The sequence below is a fragment of the Triplophysa dalaica genome, chromosome 5, assembly GCF_015846415.1.
Source record: "Triplophysa dalaica isolate WHDGS20190420 chromosome 5, ASM1584641v1, whole genome shotgun sequence".
NCBI lineage: Eukaryota > Metazoa > Chordata > Actinopteri > Cypriniformes > Nemacheilidae > Triplophysa > Triplophysa dalaica.
Window position 1 is genome coordinate 16,656,540 of NC_079546.1, and position 19,323 is coordinate 16,675,862.

A 19,323-nucleotide genomic window follows, 5' to 3' on the forward strand; every position below is an offset into this window, starting at 1 on the left:
CATAAGCCTTAACAAGTTGTGTACATTTGATACCTACGGGTAATGTGTCAAAAGCTTTATGAGTGGGATGCATTTGACTTATTGGGCCAATTCCTGTTAATCACAGTGTTATAACATGTTTATTAAGCTTAATAACGGTGTGTCCATCATTTACCTATGGAAGCCCTGTCAAACAAGTTATGTGTGGCATGTACATTTGTAATTTATTTAATGGGGACCTCGTAGGTAAATAATGGTCAGTGCCCGTATGTGTTATTACCTGTTAATTACAATGTTATAACACGTGTATTTAGATTAGATTAGATTAGATTCAACTTTATTGTCATTACACATATACAAGTACAGTGTTACGAAATGTAGTTAAGGTCTAACCAGAAGTGCAATTAGCAAGTGCAGGATATACAGTGTGAATAAATACAGAATACAATATTAGGAAAATACTATACAATGGGCATGTACTATGAAAATATGACAGTCGGTATGTACTATGAACAATATAAACAGAAGGCTGTTCTGTTTATATTGTGTGCTGTACTGTGCTGTGCTGTGAACATTAATGTAGAGGTGGTTATGAACAGATAACAATATAGACTATACAATAGTGCAAGTGACTTGAGTGTGCATTAGTTACAGACATTAGCTATTAAAGTTACAGTGCAGTAGATGAGTTAATGTGGTTATTAAAGGTACAGTGCAGTACATGAGTTGATGCGGTTATTAAAGGTACAGTGCAGTACATGAGTTGATGCAGTTATTGAATTTATAGTGCAATACATGAGTAGATGCAGTTATACATTTACAGTGCAGGAGATGAGTTAGTGCAGTTATTGAAGTTACAGTGCAGTAGATGCGTTAATGCAGTTATTGAAGTTACAGTGCAGTAGATGCGTTAATGCGGTTATTAAGGTTACAGTGCAGTAGATGCGTTAATGCAGTTATTGAAGTTACAGTCCAGTAGATGCGTTAATGCGGTTATTAAGGTTAAAGTGCAGGAGATGGTTAATGCGGTTATTAAGGTTACAGTGCAGTAGATGAGTTAATGCAGTTATTGAAGTTATAGTGCAATAGATGAGTAGATGCAGTTAGTTATGCAATAGATGCAGTAATGCAATAGATGAGTTACAGTGCAGTAGAGAAGTTGGTGCAGTTATTGAAGTTACAGTGCAGTAGACGAGGTAATGCAGTTATGAAAGTTACAGTGCAGTAGATGAGGTAATGCAGTTATGAGAGTAGTCCATTAGTGCAAATGAGCATTCAGTGTAATATTCCTGGTGTGCAAGTGAGCAGTATGGAGTGCAAATGATGCTATGTGTGTGTAAACAGTCCGGTAGAGCAGATAACATGAAGTACTGGTGTGTACAGTTCAGTCATGCATGGCAGCCCTGTAGTGCAATGAAAATAATGTAATAGCAGCATTACAGTTAAAGTTATGAGGGGTAGTGGAATAAGTGGGGAGCAGAGTTCAATAGTGAAACAGTTCTGGGAAAAAAGCTGTTTCCTAGCCTGCTGGTTCTTGTCCGGAGGCACCTGAAGCGCCTACCGGATGGCAGGAGAGTAAACAGTCTATGAGCGGGGTGAGTGGAGTCCTTGATAATGCTGCGAGCTCTACGCAGACAGCGTTTCTTTTGGATGTCTTCAATGGAAGGCAGTGTAGTTCCTGTGATGCGCTGGGCTGTTTTCACCACCCGCTGCAGTGCCTTGCGCTTAGCAACTGAACAGTTCCCGTACCAGACTGTGACACAGTTGGTCAGGATGCTCTCTATCGTGCAGCGATAGAAGTTCACCAGGATAGTTGAAGACAGCTGGTTCTTCTTCAGTGTCCTCAGAAAGAAGAGACGCTGGTGAGCCTTCTTGACCAGGCATGAGGTGTTGGTGGTCCAGGACAGGTCCTCCGAAATATGGGTCCCCAGGAACTTAAAACTGGAAACACGTTCAACAGCCGTCCCGTTAATGTGGATGGGGTCGTGTGTGCCTCCTTTCGCCTTCCTGAAGTCCAAAATGATCTCCTTAAGCTTAATATTGGTGTGTCCATTATTAACATATGGAGACCCCGTCAAATAAGTTATCTGTGGCATGTACATTCCTAACTTATTTAATGGGGACCTCGTAGGTAAATAATGGACAATGCCTTTATGTGTTTTTACCTGTTAATTACAGCATTATAACACCTTTATTAAGCTTAATATCGGTTTGTCCATTATTTACCTATGGAGACCCTGTCAAATAAGTTATGTGTGGCATGTACATTACTAACTTATTTAATGGGGACCTCGTAGGTAAACCATGGACAATGCCTATATCTGTTTTACCTGTTCATTACAGCGTTATAACACATTTATTAAGCTTAATAACAGTGTGTCCATCATTTACCTTTGGGAGTAATGCCAAAAGTGTTATGAGTGGGACTTCCTGTGACCACAGGAAGTCCCAATCATAACTTATCCAATGGGGCCCTAATAATTTAATAATTATGTAAATAATGGACAAAGTGTACATTCATAACATAAAAATGGTGTGTACATTAGACACCTACGGGGGAATCGTCAAATAAGTTATGACTGGGACTTCCTGTGACTCATCAAAACACCGGGAGTGACAGTCATAACTTATTTTACAGTTGCCTCGTAAGCAATGATTAGACAATACTTTAAATGGCTTATTTTAAGATTTTTAACAAATTTCGTATGACAAACCCACATATATGCATTCTGGAAGCACCCCATCAAAATATATTACACAATTTAGCCTGTTAAAAAGCTTATGTTGCATAAAATTGGACTTTTGAAAGAATTATTTTTCTGCCCAGCTTTTTATTCCTATTTATGCTTTATTTTTGTGCAAATGCTTTGGGGCTTCGAATGCTAGTCCTTCGCATCATTAAGCAACACATATTCAAGGGCCATAACCCTCGCAGTAGGGCAAGTGCTTGAAATAAAATCACAAAAAATATTCCCAAAAAATTTACGTCTCACATGGTCCCTAAAACGGGCAATATAGCAAATAACGTGGCCGTACGCACTCGGTACGCTAGAAAACGAATGAGGGGGCTGTGACTAGACATAGAATTTGAATTGGGGTCATTTGAACCTCCAGGGTCAGTTCTGGGGTCATGGTACGATAGCCACCTATGAGCACACCAGAGCACACCCAATGAGAAAAACGGGGGAACAGAGATGTATGAAAAATAATGAAAAATATCTAACTTTCCTTCTCGACCTAGCTCCCTCAGTATGTTGTCGAGGGCCACGTGACGCAACTTTCTGTTAGGTTTCAGGCTCCTGGGGCCTGCGCTGGCCGTACGGGAGCCTCTGACACGCGCAACCTATCCCGTTCATTTTCATAGGCTCATGATGGACACTGCCGCAGAAGGTCCGATTGGCCCAATTTTCACGTAGGTGGCCCGTGAAAGGCACCCGGGTCAGGTCTTGAAGTTCCGTGCCCCTCCGACCTATTTGACCGCTCGGTTTGACTGCCAGAATAGACACCGACAGCCTATATATAGACTACTAATGTACGCTGTAAATTGAATGTACAGGGCCTCGATGTACGTCAAGGTATACAGTGGGGGTCCCATGAACCTTGACAGCGAGTGTCGTCATTCTAGGTCACTTCTAGGTGCCATTTTGTGAAAAAAGATTGAACCTCACTCTGGTTCATTTTGCCAATGAAAGAGGCTCTAAGTGTCTTTCAGTCAAAGAGGCCTGATTGAGAGGTTTGTGTGAAACACACTGAGAACTGTTTGCTTCGGCTCTAGAAAGCCGCCCTTATGGTATGTGAAACAGGGGCCTACAGACTACCAGAATATAAATTTGGGGGCCTCTAGAGACCCCTTGGGCCCTACGGGGGCCGCTGACACTCGTAACCTATCCAATTCAATTTCATAGGCTCATGATGGACACTGCCGCAGAATGGTCCGATTGGCCTAATTTTCACGTATGTGGGCCGTCACGGGCCCCCGGGTCGGGTCTTGGAGTTCCGCGCCCCTCCGACCTATTTGACCGCTCGGTTTGCCAGAAAAGACACAGACACAATATAAATAGACTACTAATGTACGCTCTAGAATACAGGGGCCTTGATGTTCCTCAAGGTATACGGTTGGGGTACCATGAACCTTGACAGCGAGTGTCGTCTACCGGTGTCGGCCCTTCAATAGCACAGTTGGTAGAGCGGAGGACTGTAGCCATCCCACTGGTCATCCTTAGGTCGCTGGTTCGAATCCTGCTCGAATAAAGCACCTTTTTAAGCCTTGACGACCTTCAAAGGCCAGTCTTTTCGAATTCTCATGAAAAACAGCCAGAGGGCGTCCAAAACCACATTGTCTGACAGGGAATCGAACCCGAGCCGCGGAGCCGCATCCTAGCCACTAGACCACCAGGGAGCACACGCTCGTGAACGTTCCTGCTCTGGAGCAGGGGGTGCCGGCCAGATGTGTAAAATCTACTGAACATACAAACAAAGTGTGACAATTTAAATGGATTTATCGAGGGCAAATTACTGACAAAGCTACTAAAAATGCCGCCATTCCATGCCATTTATACCAGAACAGATTCTAAATTATCTTCCCAATTAAAAAAGGGGTTCATTAGGAAATGTTCTTAACAGGCTGATCATTGATGCAATTGGTTTAATATAAATACTTTTTGCAATAAATTAGAAACAAGACATCATGGTTTATGAATAAGCATCAAATCGAAGAGTGAAGTGTTAAAAAGTGAGCGGTTAGGATTCCTGGTTTTCCCCCAGAAGGCCCGGGTTCAACACCCGGTATGGGAATTACCATTTTCTCAATTGTATATTTTTAAATGAAAAAGCTGCTGTTTCACAGTAAGGCTCTGACGAGTCAGCTGTGTAGGAGGTCAAACAAATGGTTACTTATCTCGTTTATCAGCCTTTCTTGGTACCTTCTACATTTTAACTCCTTTGCACAATCCAAATTCAAGTGAGCAAACAGTATTTACCTTGTGTTATATTCTGCTTCCTGAGTCAACAGGAACAACAAGAAGAGGAGCTGGCCATGGAAGAAGAGGAGCTGGCCATGGAAGAAGAGGAGCAGGTCCAGGAGGGAGAGCAAGACAACCTCGCACCATCATTACGGACGAGATGTGAGCAACAGTCATTGACCATGTCATTGTCCATGGCATGACAATGGCTGAAGCAGGACTAAGAGTCCGTCCAAACCTGAGTAGGTTCACCGTGGCCACCATTATCAGGGCACAACAGGTATTGTACTCTATTGTACTCAGGCAACAAGTGCTGGACACAAAATGCTGCGTTCTGGGTGCCGACAACTGAAAAGTACAGAAGGTACAGCTGGGAAAATTTTTACGAGATGTCTTTACAATGTCTTTACAATGTCTCGGTTTTTAACCAAGGTCCCATGAAAAAATAGCAAGAGGGCGCCCAAAACCGCATTCCCTGACCGGGAATTTAACCCAGGCGGCGGTGGTGAAATCGCCGAATCCTAGCCACTAGACCACCAGGGAGCACATGCTCGTGAATGTTTCTCCACGGGAGCGTGGGGTGCCAGCAAGATGTGTATCCTTAATAGAGGCAGTCTGTCCGAAGGTACATGAACAGTTACCTGCAAGTAAATGGGGCCCTGCTGCGATCTGAACCCAGTTAAAAAGTTTTCAGAGTAAGACTCTGTTGAGCAAGCTTCTCTGGCGGGCCTCAGCATTTTAGGGTCAGCAAACTGTAGATGCTCTCCACAAAGCTTTCCTCCCTGGGTGGGCTCAAACCACCAACCTTTCAGTTACCAGCCAAACGCGCTAACCGATTGCAAACACTGTAGAGGAGGGAGTTCCCATGGAAACGGGGCGGCACCAGGAAACATAAAAGCAGCAAGCTTTGTTTCTGACTGGTTTCTTCAGTGTTTTCAGGTAAGTTTAGTCACTCAAATCACACAAATAATACAAACAACTATTGTTGACACTTTTATTACTTGTAATTGACACGTATCTTTTGAATAATTTCTTTTTTTACTTATTTTCTTTTTCTAGTAACATCTTTATTTTGTAGAAGAGAGGTTTTGATAGCTTTGTACATGTTGTCAATGTATTATTGGATGTATTTATGTGCAATGTAACCTTCTGTAACTTACATGGAGCACAGAAATGTCCTGCAACTAATTCAAGCGTGTTTTAATGTTTTATCATTAACAGATATGGTCAAAAAGTTGTTATTTGATTTCATGAGTGACAAAAACATGAGTGGCATTGAATTAGCAATATTAAATGAATTAGTAAACCTAAAAAGCATAAATTCTGTTATCTTAGCAAATATATTTTTGTGTATTTACTGAATACTATACTTTTTGTTTTCAGTGTTTTAACTTTACTCTTGTTTGTTTTCTTTTAATGAATCTGGCACTGCATACTACATTTTCTTGACTATGTGACAAACTGCATGTTATGTTTGTAGATTCTTCCTCGCTGATGGCCGAGCAGCAGAGGTGGTGCAGACCTCCTGTCAGAAAACATCTCTAAAGCGCTGTAAACCATATGACTAGTAAGTAAAACCACAAACATATACACTACTGTTTACATTTTTTAGATTATGATTTTAGTTTACTTTAGTTGGACAAAAAATACTGTATAAACTGAAATGTTGTTAAATATTATCACTATTTAAATAAGATGTTTTTTATGTGAATATAGAGCAAAGTGTTTGTGGAAAGGGGGGGGTGGTCTAGCACGGTCTGCGGTAGAGGGGCGTGTCGGGAGTATGACGGTGAGTAAGCAGATCAACGCTAGAGGGAAATCACCTGCTTCTTGTTCTAGTAATTGGCGAGGAGACGCATTTAAGGCACGACAAAGGAGAAGAGAAGAGAGAGAGAAACCAGGCTGGGAAAGCGCGCATCGACGGACCGAGAGAGACAAGGTGTCGAGGAGTGTCCGATCCAAAGGAAAGATTCGTCACAACCAAAGAGATTGTGTTATTGAGTGAGCGGGTCTACAACCCGGAAGTATTGTAGTAAATAAAGAGATTCTTACGCTTTCCCAGCCACGCCGACTCCGCCTACTTTCTTCCTCAAGTCTGAACCTTTTTACAGTGTTATTTATTTCTGTGATGTTAGGCTGAATGTTCAGCATCATTGGTCATGATTCATTTTTAGTCAAGCATTCACATAACACATCTTGTAACCTTGTTCTCCAGTAATGAAATAAAAAATGCACATGGTCATCATTTGCTTGAAATAATACAAACAGCAGTTATGCTAATCCTTCTCCTTCTGCTTTCCTGTTTCTCCCTCCAAGCGATGCACATCCTAAAGTAACTAGAGATTATATTAGCTCCAGTTTGGATCCAGGATAACTTGTGAAGACTTTCAATGACACCAACACTCATGAGGACTTCAGATGATGGCAAATAAACATGGACATGTAATCACTGCATAAATTTGCAGATTTTTCAACCCACTTTGTATTGATACAATATTGGCAATATATGTGAACAGACAATGTTTACTCTTTTCAGAGTTACTCATATTGATATATCCCCATCTATTTGTTCACAGAACTCTGCTAGATAATGTTTTGCATCATTCACATATTGTTAATTTACAAATATTATAGATATTTTACCAGTAGAAAGTGGGCTGACAATCTTCAAACTTACCCTATAATAATATGCTATTTTTAATAGAACGTGACTTCTATTATGTTAAAGCTATTGTGATATGAACTTTATTTGTTGCCAGATGTTCTTCAGTGTGTCATAGTCCCCTATGGCTGATTAACTTCTGATTGATTGTAACATTGATACATGCATTTTCTGTAAAGCTTATTTGAAATTGTAAACATTTAAAAAAATGTCTAAACCCATAAGACAGCTAACCTGGGATTTCCTGTGGTAAAACCATCATGTCATGTTGCCATCAAATCATGTTTTTTTTCAAACTAAGGTTTTGATATAAAGGAGTTTGGTGGTCGCCTATAGTTTCAAAAAACCATGGGAACATTTTATAATATGGATTACTACTATGCAAGTAAGTAGAGTAAGCTTCTCTGGTGGGCCTCAGCATTTTGGGGTCAGAAAATTGTAGCTGCTCGCCACACAGCTTTCGTCCCTTGGTGGGCTTGAACCACCAACCTTTCGGTTAATAGCCGAACATGCCAACCGGTTGCTTGGGCACATCGGTCCGTTTAACTCGGAATTAAAGGGCAAAAGCAAGGCAAAACTAAATGAGCGTCACGCTCATTTTCAGAAAACCCCCTTCGGAAACAGAAGGGTGAGGAAGTTGCACTATGCCTACTGGCAGGGGCCCCTTTAAAAAGGGACAAACGCACTGCAATTTGTTCAAAAAGAGCCATACCAGGCACACATGCTGTTCTTTAGAATGTTTAAACCCAGCTCATCCAAGCAATTGGACAGCGGCAAAGAAAAGGCTTAACTCCCCGTAGGGAATCATTTTGGAGGAGGCATGGCTGATATGTTACGACATGCAAAAATGCTGTCGGTCTGCCAGCTTTTCTTGGGTGGCACCCCACCAGCGGCTTGCCGCCGCTGGGCCTCTGTTGGTTCATTAGTGGCAAACTGGGCGGCACAGATTAAGCAGCTTGACACAGACGGACCACCACCGGGATAATGGCTGCATGCCGACCAATGTAAAAATACTGTCGGTCTGCCATTTTTCTTTGGGTGGCATACCACCAGCAGCTTGCTGCCTCTGGACCTATGTTGGCACTGCGGTGGCAATCTTTTAAGAAATGTATTATTTATTTATTTTTACATTCAAAGTAATCTTAAGTGTAATGGTGTAATTGGTGTAATGGTTAGCACTCTGGACTCTGAATCCAGCGGTCCGAGTTCAAATCTTGGTGAGACCTCTCATTGGAGGTCTAAACTTTTTCGAGGGGGGCATGCCAGGGATTGTTACCCCGCTCTTTGACCTTTGTCCGAAAATGTTTAAGCTGTCAGGCAAAACACAAGTGAATTTCATCTGTTTACGTGCAGGAAAAGTGTTGTACTTGTGGAACGAGGAACCACATAGAAGGTGGAGGGTCTTTGTAATGATAACGTAAGACAATGGTAGGTTAACAACAAGGTTTCAGTAAACCTCAAGTTAAAGTAGCATTTGCTGCTTTCACACTGACAAAAGGCCAACGTTACACAATGAGCCAAAGGTCAATACAACCAAGGCAAAGCGGAAAATAAATATAACAAATTGCATATTTCTGAAACGTTAATGTGATTGGACACACACACGTACTATAAAGAGAAGATTTGGGGAGAGAGATTTTTCATGCTTAGCCTTATTTTGACAATTGCCCAACAATACTGGAGGATAACCCTTTTCAAGAAACTACAAGAAAAGGGCAAGGAAACGAACCACCTCACATATCCACACTGGTTTATTGAAAATGCAAGTTACACAGCAAAAAAAACTTGTGGAATCTTAAGTGACAACTTGATTGTCTCTGATCTTGAAATGTCCTGCATCACGTTGCTCTGGGTAAAAGCAATGCGCACACCATATGGGAGATTCTTGTCATGTGTGTCCAGGTTCCATAGCGAGGAGAGATAAGGGGCACTGAAGGCTTTTTGTGACTGAATATATGAACAGGAATCAACACGAAGACCTTTTTCTGCGGCAATGAGCCTCGACAGGTAGCATAGGGAGGGCTAAGTCGCACGAAGGAAGCTCCAAAAGCCTCTAATATGGAGAATAAGGCCGTCATTCCCTCTACCTCTCGAATGCCAAGCGAGGGCTTTATCATTTGAGCAAATTCCTGCGCGTTATCTGAAAAAGACAAGCATTGATTTGGCTCAATGAAACGGGGCACACGGCGAAAATGCTTTTCCAAAGTGCCTTGAAATCACAATCGCCGCACACCGCTCGGCTCGTTGGTCTAGCGGCATGATTCTCGCTTTGGGTGCGCGAGGTCCCGGGTTCAAATCCCGGACGAGTCCTGCTTTAAGCGTTCCTCGTATTGTAAGGACACTCAAGGTGGCACTATTGCCATCCAGATCATGAAAGCAGGAGACGCATGGCCGGTTAGCTCAGTTGGCTAGAGCGTGGTGCTAATAACGCCAAGGCAGCTTCGATCCCCGTACGGGCCAAAGGCATTTCTCTGGCATTCTTTCCATAATACAGGGCTTCAGCGCCAGGGGTCGTCCGCGGACTACGATTCGCAAGTCAAGAAATCTGCAGAGCGTTAGACTGAAGATCTAAAGGTCCCTAGTTCGATCCCGGGTTTCGGCATGCGTCCCTCTGTCCAATGCTTTGCTCTAGTAATAGTGGAGCTCTTGCATTCACAAGACCGTGTGCTGTTTTCTTCGGAATCTGGCATGTCCAAAACAGCCTCACATTGGGTTTCATGGTGTAATGGTTAGCACTCTGGACTCTAAATCCAGCGATCCGGGTTCAAATCTCGGTGAGACCTCTCATTGAAAGTCTACACCTTTTCGAGGGGGTCATGCCAGGGATTGTTACAGCCCCGCTCTTTGACCTTTGTACTAAAACGTTTAAGCTGTCAGGCAAACACAAGTGAATTTCATCTATTTACGTGCAGGAAAAGTGTTGTACATGTGAACGAGGAACCACATAGAAGGTGGAGGGTCTTTGTAGTGATAACGTAAGACAATGGTAGCTTAACAACTAGGTTTCAGTAAACCTCAAGTTAAAGTAGCATTTGCTGCTTTCACACTGACAACAGGCCAACGGTACACAATGAGCCAAAGGTCAATACAACCAAGGCAAAGCGGAAAATAAATATAACAAATTGCCTATTTCTGAAACGTTAATGTGATTGCACACACACACGTACTATAAAGAGAAGATTTGGGGAGAGAGATTTTTCTTGCTTAGCCTTATTTTGACAATTGCCCAACAATACAGGAGGATAACCCTTTTCAAGAAACTACAAGAAAAGGGCAAGGAAACGATCCACCTCAGATATCCACACTGGTTTATTGAAAATGCAAGTTACACAGCAAAAAAAACTTGTGGAATCTTAAGTGACAACTTGATTGTCTCTGAACGTGAAATGTCCTGCATCACGTTGCTCTGGGTAAAAGCAATGCGCACACCATATGGGAGATTCTTGTCATGTGTGTCCAGGTTCCATAGCGAGGAGAGACAAGGGGCACTGAAGGCTTTTTGTGAATGAATATATGAACAGGAATCAGCACGAAGACCTTTTTATGCGGCGGTGAGCCTCGACAGTTAGCATAGGGAGGGCTAAGTCGCACTCAAGGAAGCTCCAAAAGCCTCTAATATGGAGAATAAGGCCGTCATTCCCTCTACCTCTCGAATGCCAAGCGTGCGCTTTATCAATTGAGCAAATTCCCGCGCATTATCTGAAAAAGACGCGCATTGCTTTGGCTCAATGAAACGGGGCACACGGCGAAAATGCTTTTCCAAAGCGCCTTGAAATCACAATTATTAATTATTGGTCTAGGGTCATGATTCTCGCTTTGGGTGCGAGAGGTCCCACGTTCAAATCCCGGACGAGCCCTGCTTTAAGCGTTCCTCGTATTGTGAGGACACTCAAGGTGGCACTATGTCAATCCAGATCATGAAAGAAGGAGACCCATGGCCGGTTAGCTCAGTTGGCTAGAGCGTGGTTCTAAAAACGCCAAGGTCGTTGGTTCGATCCCCGTACGGGCCAAAGGCTTTTCTCTGGCATTCTTTTAATAATTCAGGGCTTCAGCGCCAGGGGTCGTCCGCGGACTACGATTCGCAAGTCAAGAAATCTGCAAACGTGACCGAAATAGCTCAGTTGGGAGAGCGTTAGACTGAAGATCTAAAGGTCCCTGGTTCGATCCCGGGTTTCGGCATGCGTCCCTCTATCCAATGCTTTGCTCTAGTTATAGTGGAGCTCTTGCCACGGCACGGACCATTTAACAGCAACAGTCAAAAGTGAAAAGACTAAGCCTTTTGTTGATATAACGGGGAAGCTATCCATTTGGTTTCGGCCAAACGTTTGTGTTGGAAGGGAACTGCACATATAAACAGGCTGCGGGGAGTTCTAAGAATGGATTTTCTTGCTTGTGACCATGATGTGATACAATCTGAGAAAACATAGGAAATCGCTGTGCGCTAAACTGTTTGGCTGTGGCGCAACTCTGGTCTGATCATTTTCATTTCAGTAACAGAATAGCCTGACATTTCAGTATGCAATGTTTTATGAAAATAAAAGTAACAACAACCACAAAAATTCACAACTTTTTATTAAATCTGATTCATCAATTTCATATGAGGTGTGAAAGCACAATTAGTGCATCGTATAAGGAGCAGGACTTAGTTTTAATGACTGTAAGGTTAACTTTTTTTATGAAACAGGTAAAGGGACGGAAACTCCTTGGGATAATGAAGCCATACACATAGCCATTACCGTAAATCAGGGCTGTTCGATTACAACGGTCAATATTCTTATTTTGGTCAAAATTCTTATTTTGAAGTAAAATCTACTGAACATACAAACAAAGTGTAACAATTGAAGTGGATTCATCGCGAGCAAATTACTGACAAAGCTACTCAAATGACGCCATTCCATGCCAATTATACTAGAACAGATTCTAAATAATCTTCCCAATTAAAACAGGGTTCATTAGGAAATGCTCTTAACAGGCTGATCATTAATGCAATTGGATTAATATATATATAATTCTTGCAAAAATTAGAAACAGACCTCATGGTTTATAAATAAGCATCAAATCGAAGAGTGAAGTGTCAAAAGTGAGGAGGACAGGTCCCCTCTATCTGGGAATTGCGCTCCTGGCAGGACGTTATTTCTAAATGGCCTGTGTGCCATTGAACGGCCGCAATCACGGGTCATTCGGAAAGTCGTAGGTGTACCGGCGGACGCCTCCACAGTAAGGATGGCCGAGCGGTCTAAGGCGCTGCGTTCAGGTCGCAGTCTCCTCTGGATTGGTGGGTTAGAATCCCACTTCTGACATTGCTCTGCACACTCCAGGCTCGGCTTTACATGGAAACGGCCTTGCGCTAATTCATGTCAGACAGTGTAAGGGTTCCAATCCACATCTGCTTTGAAGTTGCTAGTAAACCTCTGAAGGTCTTGATTATCAGGCACGGGTTTGTTCCAGCGAGCATGAGTTGTCTCAGCCCCTTTGACCGCTGTCGATTTGCATTCTTCCTGTATGCCATCAGGGAGGGCCAGTGGCACAATGTATAACGCGTCTGACTACGGATCAGAAGATTCTAGGTTCGACTCCTGGCTGGCTCGTTGCCCCTCCGCTCATTTTTCGTGCCACGAGGGCTTCTGCTGACAAGGCCCAAAAATAGCTCAGACGATAACAAGTACCCGGGCCTTCGATAGCTCAGTTGGTAGAGAGGAGGACTGTAGGCATCTCAGTGGTCATCCTTAGGTCTCTTGGTTTCACCCTGCTTGTTGCGAGATTATTGTCAGCACCTGCTCAGATAGGTAGACAATCTTCTGCGTTGCACTTCAAATGTGTGATTGTAATTTTGCTTCCTCTGTGGTGGGAAACAGTTGAAGTGCACGTCACCTCCAAGGCGGAAGACAACAGCTACGGCGTCCTATATGGTCTAGCGGTTAGGATTTCTGGTTTTCACCCAGGTGGCCCAGGTTCAACTCCAGGTATGGGAATTTCCATTTTCTCAATTGGTTATTTTCAAATGAAAAAGCTGCTGTTTCACAGTGTGGCTCTGTCGAGTCAGCTGTGTAGGAGGTCAAACAAATACCCACTTATCTCGTTTATCAGCCTTTCTTGGCACCTTCTACATTTTAACTCCTTTGCACAATCCAAATTCAAGTGAGCAAACAGTAGTTACCTTGTATTATATTGTGCTTCCTGAGTCTCAGGCAACAAGTGCTGGACACAAAGTGCTGCGTTCTGGGTGCCGACAACTGAAAAGTACAGAAGGTACAGCTGGGAATTTTTTACGAGATGTCTTTACAGTGTCTTGACGTTTTTACCTTGGTAGCCGTCGAAAAGCTCAGTTGATAGAGCGGAGGACTGTAGGCATCTCACTGGTTATCCTTAGGTCGCTGGTTCGCATCCATCTCGAAGGAAGCATCATTTTAAGCCTTGGAGACCCTCATAGCCCAGTGTTTTCAAGGTTCCATGAAAAAATAGCAAGAGGGCGTCCAAAACCGCATTCCCTGACCGGGAATATAACCCAGGCCGCGGTGGTGAGATCGCCGAATCCTATCCACTAGACCACCAGGGAGCACATGCTCGTGAATGTTTTTCCATGGGAGCTTGGGGTGTGCCAGCAAGATGTGTATCCTTAATAGAGGCAGTCTGTCCGAAGGTACATGAACAGTTACCTGCAAGTAAATGGGGCCCTGCCGCGAAAAACTTTTCAGATGTTTTTTTATCTGAATATAGAGCTAAGTGTTATGTATTACTGTGATGTTAGGCTGAATGTTCAGCATCATTAGTCATTATTCATTTTTAGTCAAGCATTCACATAACACATCTTGTAACCTTGTTCTCCAGTAATGAAATAAAAAATGCACATGGTCATCATTTGCTTGAAATAATACCAACAGCAGTTATGCTAATCCTTCTCCTTCTGCTTTCCTGTTTCTCCCTCCAAGCGATGCACATCCTAAAGTAACTAGAGATTATAGTAGCTCTAGTTTGGATCCAGGATAACCTGTGTAGACTTACGATGACACCAACACTCATGAGGACTTCAGATGATGGCAAATAAACATGGACATACAAAACTACCAAATGTGATGTATTGTAATCACTGCATAAATTTGCAGATTTTTCAACCCACTTTGTATTGTTACAATATTGGCAATATATGTGAACAGACAATGTTTACTCTTTTCAGAGTTACTCATATTGATATATCCCCATCTATTTGTCCACAGAACTCTGCTAGATAATGTTTTGCATCATTCACATATTGTTAATTTACAAATATTATAGATATTTTACCAGTACAAAGTGGGCTGACAATCTTCTGATTGATTGTAACATTGGTACATGCATTTTCTGTAAAGCTTCTTTGAAATTGTAAACATTTAAAAAATGGCTAAACCCATAAGACAGTTAACTTGGGATTTATTGTGGTAAAACCATCATGTCATGTTGCCATCAAATCATGTTTTTTTTCAAACTAAGGTTTTGATATAAAGTAGTTTGGTGATTGCCTATGGTTTTAAAAAAACATGGGAACATTTTATAATATGTATTACTACTATGCAAGTAAGTAGAGTAAGACTCTATTGAGTAAGCTTCTCTGGCGGGCCTCAACATTTTGGGGTCAGAAAATTGTAGCTGCTCGCCACACAGCTTTCGTCCCTTGGTGGGCTTGAACCACCAACCTTTCACTTAACAGCCGAACACGCCAACCGGTGGCTTGGGCACATCGGTCTGTTTAACTCAGAATTAAAGTGCAAAAGCGTGTCAAAACTAAATGAGCGTCATGCTCATTTTCAGAAAACCCCCTTCGGAAAAGAAGGGTGAGGAAGTTTTTTCACTTTTCTCATGAAGATCCCAGCACTATGCCTGTTGCCCGGCCCCTTTAAAAAGGGACAAACGCACTGCAATTTGTTCTAAAAGAGCCATACCAGGCAATTCTTCAGCTGTTCTTTAGAATGTTTAAACCCAGCTCATCCAAGCAATTGGACAGCGGCAAAGAAAAAGCTTAACTCCCCGTCGGGGAATCATTTTGGAGGAGGCATGGCAGTAGAAGCCACCGAAGCCACCGGTGTGAGATGGTGGTCTAGTTTGTTAAACCACTGAACTAGTAATTCTAAGGTTGCTTGTTCGATCCCAGCATCCACTAGCAGTGTGTCCTTGAGCAAGACACTTTACTCCACATTGCTCCAGGGGGATTGTCCCTGTAAAATAAGTGCACTGTGGGCTTTTCTTTAGTTTACTGCAGAGAAATGGAAAGTCTTTCCCCACAAACAGTGACCTAGCAGTCCACCGGCAGTTTTTGGGCGGAACCGATTCAGGGGCTTACCACTGCCATAGCGAGGTGAGACAAGGGGCACTGAAGGCTTTTTGTGACTGAATATACGAACAGGAATCAACACGGAGACCTTTCTCTGCAGCGGTGAGCCTCAATAGGTAGCATAGGGAGGGCTAAGTCACACGAAGGAAGCTCCAAAAGCCTCTAATATGGAGAATAAGGCCGTCATTCCCTCTACCTCTCGAATGCCAAGCGAGCGCTCTGCCATTTGAGCAAATTCCCGCGCATTATCTGAAATAGCTTTTGGCTCAATGAAACTGTGCACACGGGGAAAATGCTTACACAAAGCGCCTTGAAATCACAATCGCTGCACATGGCACTATGGCAATCCAGATCATGAAAGAAGGAGACCCATGGCCGGGTAGCTCAGTTTGCTAGAGCGTGGTGCTAATAACGCCAAGGTCGTGTGTTCAATCCCCGTACGGGCCAAAGGCTTTTCTCTGGCATTCTTTCCATAATTCAGGGCTTCAGCGCCAGGGGTCGTCCACGGACTACGATTCGCAAGTCAAGAAGTCTGCAAACGTGGCCGAAATAGCTCAGTTGGGAGAGCGTTAGACTGAAGATCTAAAAGTCCCTGGTTCGATCCCGGTTTTCGGCATGCGTCCCTCTGTCCAATGCTTTGCTCTAGTTATAGTGGAGTTCTTGCATTCACAAGACCGTGTGCTCTTTTCTTCGGAATCTGGCATGTCGAAAACAGCTTCACATTGGGTTTCATGGTGTAATGGATAGCACTCTGGACTCTGAAGTTATCCGAGTTCAAATATCAGTGAGACCTCTCATTGGAAGCCTACACTTTTTCGAGGGGGGCAAGTAAGGGAAGTTGGGTAAACGGTGGACAAAACCCCATTCATATTGATTGCCATTGGACGACTAGGGGTGCGAAGGGATCGTATGCCTCATTTGGACGCCCAATTCGCGCACTTTGCGATGGCGAGTGGCACTTTTTCCCTTATCGTAGTTTAGGGTCCATTTTCCGTCAAAGGCATCGTGTGGACACCACAAGGGGAGGTAAAGTACTGCGAAATGTACCATTTTGCCGCGAAACACCTAAATATCCCCCTAACTGCCTAATCTTCATCACTGTGTCCAAAAGGTGCCTTTCGCGTCCCCTAACAGCCTAACTCTACAGCAGTCTTCCTCACCATCCATTGCGCACCTAGAGTTGGTATTTTGACGCCCCTTGCTGCCTATTGATGGCGCTTGGCCGCAAAACGCCTAAACATCCCCCTAACTGCCTAATCTTCATCATTACGTCCAAAAGGTGCCTTTCGCGTCCCCTAACCACCTAACTCTACCACAGTCTTCCTCTCGTCCGTTGCGCACCTAGAGTTGGCAGTTTGACGCCCCTTGCTGCCTATTGATGGCGCTACACCACGAAAGTGCCGAAACGCGCCCTCGTGGGGTATCTGACAAAAAGTCGTTGAATATGCACGCCGCCCGCGCCAGGCGTGCGCGGGCACTCAGAGGTCCAAGCGAGCTATCGAGATGTACGAAAAATAATGAAAAATATTTTACTTCGCGTCTCGACCTAGCTCCCTGGGTATGTCGTCGAGAGCCACGTGGCGCAACTTTCTGTTAGGTTTCAGGCTCCTGGGGCCTGCGTGGGCCGTACGGTAGCCTCTGACACGCGCAACCTATCCCATTCATTTTCATAGACCTCATGATGGACACTGCCGCAGAATGGTCCGATTGGCCTAATTTTCACGTATGTGGCCCGTCAAAGGCCCCCGGGTCGGGTCTTGGAGTTTCGCGCCCCTCCGACCTATTTGACCGCTCGGTTTGCCAGAAAAGACACCGACAGCCTACAAATAGGCTACTAATGTACGCTCAAGAATACAGGGGTCAAAAGGTCACAGGGCCTCGATGTTCGTCAAGGTATACGATGGGGGTCCCAAGAACCTTGACAGCAAGTGTGGTCATTCTAGGTCACTTCTAGGTGCCATTTTTCTGAAAAATGATTCAACCTCACTCTGGTTCATTTTGCCAATGAAAGAGCCTCTTTGTGTCTTTCAGTCAAAGAGGCCTGATTGAGAGATTTATGTGAATCACACTGAAAAATGTTTGCTTTGGCTCTAGAAAGCCCCTCTTTTGGTATGTGAAACAGGGGCCTACAGACTACAAGAATATAATTTTGGGGGCCTCTAGAGACCCCTTGGGCCCTACGGGGGCCGCTGACACTCGTAACCTATCCCATTCATTTTCATAGGCTCATGATGGACACTGCCGCAGAATGGTCCGATTGGCCTAATTATCACGTATGTGGACCGTCACAGGCCCCCGGGTCGGGTCTTGGAGTTCCGCGGCCCTCCGACCTATTTGACCGCTCGGTTTGCCAGAAAAGACACCGACAGCCTACAAATAGTCTACTAATGTACGCTCAAGAATACAGGGGTCAAAAGGTCACAGGGCCTGGATATGCCAAAAGTTTGACCGCCAGGGGCTCCCCTATCTGGATCTCGAGTTCCTTGTCTCTAGACACTTCCCGAGACCCATTTCTTCCTGGATTATTTGACAATCCCTTAGCCTAACCCCTTATCCATAGAGAACAATGGGAGGAAGAGAGATGTATGAAAAGGAAGAAAAAATATTTAATAGCACGTCACCAACTAGCCCTTTAGGTATGTTGTCAAGGGCTACTAGACGCAACTTTCTGCTAAGTGTTGGGCTCCTGGGGCATGCGCGGGCCGTACGGGAGCCTCTGACATGCACAACCTATTCTGGTGTCCTCATAGGTGGCTATCGTACGATGACCCCAGAACTGACCCCGGAGGTTCAAATGACCCCAATTCAAATTCTATATCTAGTCACGGCCCCTTCGTTCGTTTCCTAGCATACGGAGTGCGTACGGCCACGTTATTTGCTATATTGCCCGTTTTGGGTTCCATGTGAGACGTTAATTTTTGGGGAATATCTTATGTGATTTTTTTTCGATCTCTTTCCCTACTGTGAGGGCTATGGGCTTTGAAAATGTGTTGCTTACTGATGTGAAGGACTAGTATTCGAAGCCCCAAAGCTTTTGCATAAAATTAAAGCATAAATATGAATAAAAAGCTGGGCAGAGACATAATTCTATCAAAAGTCCACTTGTATGCAAAATAAGCATTTTAACAGCCTGAATTGTGTAATATATCTTTATGGGGTGCTTCTAGAATGCATATCTGTGAGATTGTCACACGAAAGTTGTTAAAAGTCTTAAAATGAACCTTTTTCAGGCACACAGCCCATAGAGATCAACGAGAGGAAATGGCATGCATGAAAAATAAGGAAAGATATTTAACTCTGCGTCCCGACCTAGCCCTCTCAGTATGTTGTCGAGGGCCACGTGACGCAACTTTATTTTAGGTTTCGGGCTCCTGGGGCCTGCGCGGGCCGTACGGGAGACTCTGACACGCGTAACC

At 43.8% G+C, this 19,323-nt stretch overlaps 4 non-coding genes across 4 annotated transcripts; all 4 read left to right on the forward strand.

The window, feature by feature from the left end:
• Positions 1 to 9,840: 9,840 nt before the first annotated feature.
• On the forward strand, positions 9,841 to 9,912 carry trnap-ugg (transfer RNA proline (anticodon UGG)). The gene has a single exon. It is a non-coding gene; the product is annotated as a tRNA-Pro (tRNA).
• Positions 9,913 to 11,708: 1,796 nt separating this feature from the next.
• trnaf-gaa (transfer RNA phenylalanine (anticodon GAA)) lies at positions 11,709 to 11,781 on the forward strand. Its single transcript has one exon. It is a non-coding gene; the product is annotated as a tRNA-Phe (tRNA).
• A 1,721-nt stretch (positions 11,782 to 13,502) lies between these two features.
• Positions 13,503 to 13,574, forward strand: trnae-uuc (transfer RNA glutamic acid (anticodon UUC)). The gene has a single exon. It is a non-coding gene; the product is annotated as a tRNA-Glu (tRNA).
• Positions 13,575 to 16,450: 2,876 nt separating this feature from the next.
• Positions 16,451 to 16,523, forward strand: trnaf-gaa (transfer RNA phenylalanine (anticodon GAA)). The gene has a single exon. It is a non-coding gene; the product is annotated as a tRNA-Phe (tRNA).
• Positions 16,524 to 19,323: the final 2,800 nt, after the last annotated feature.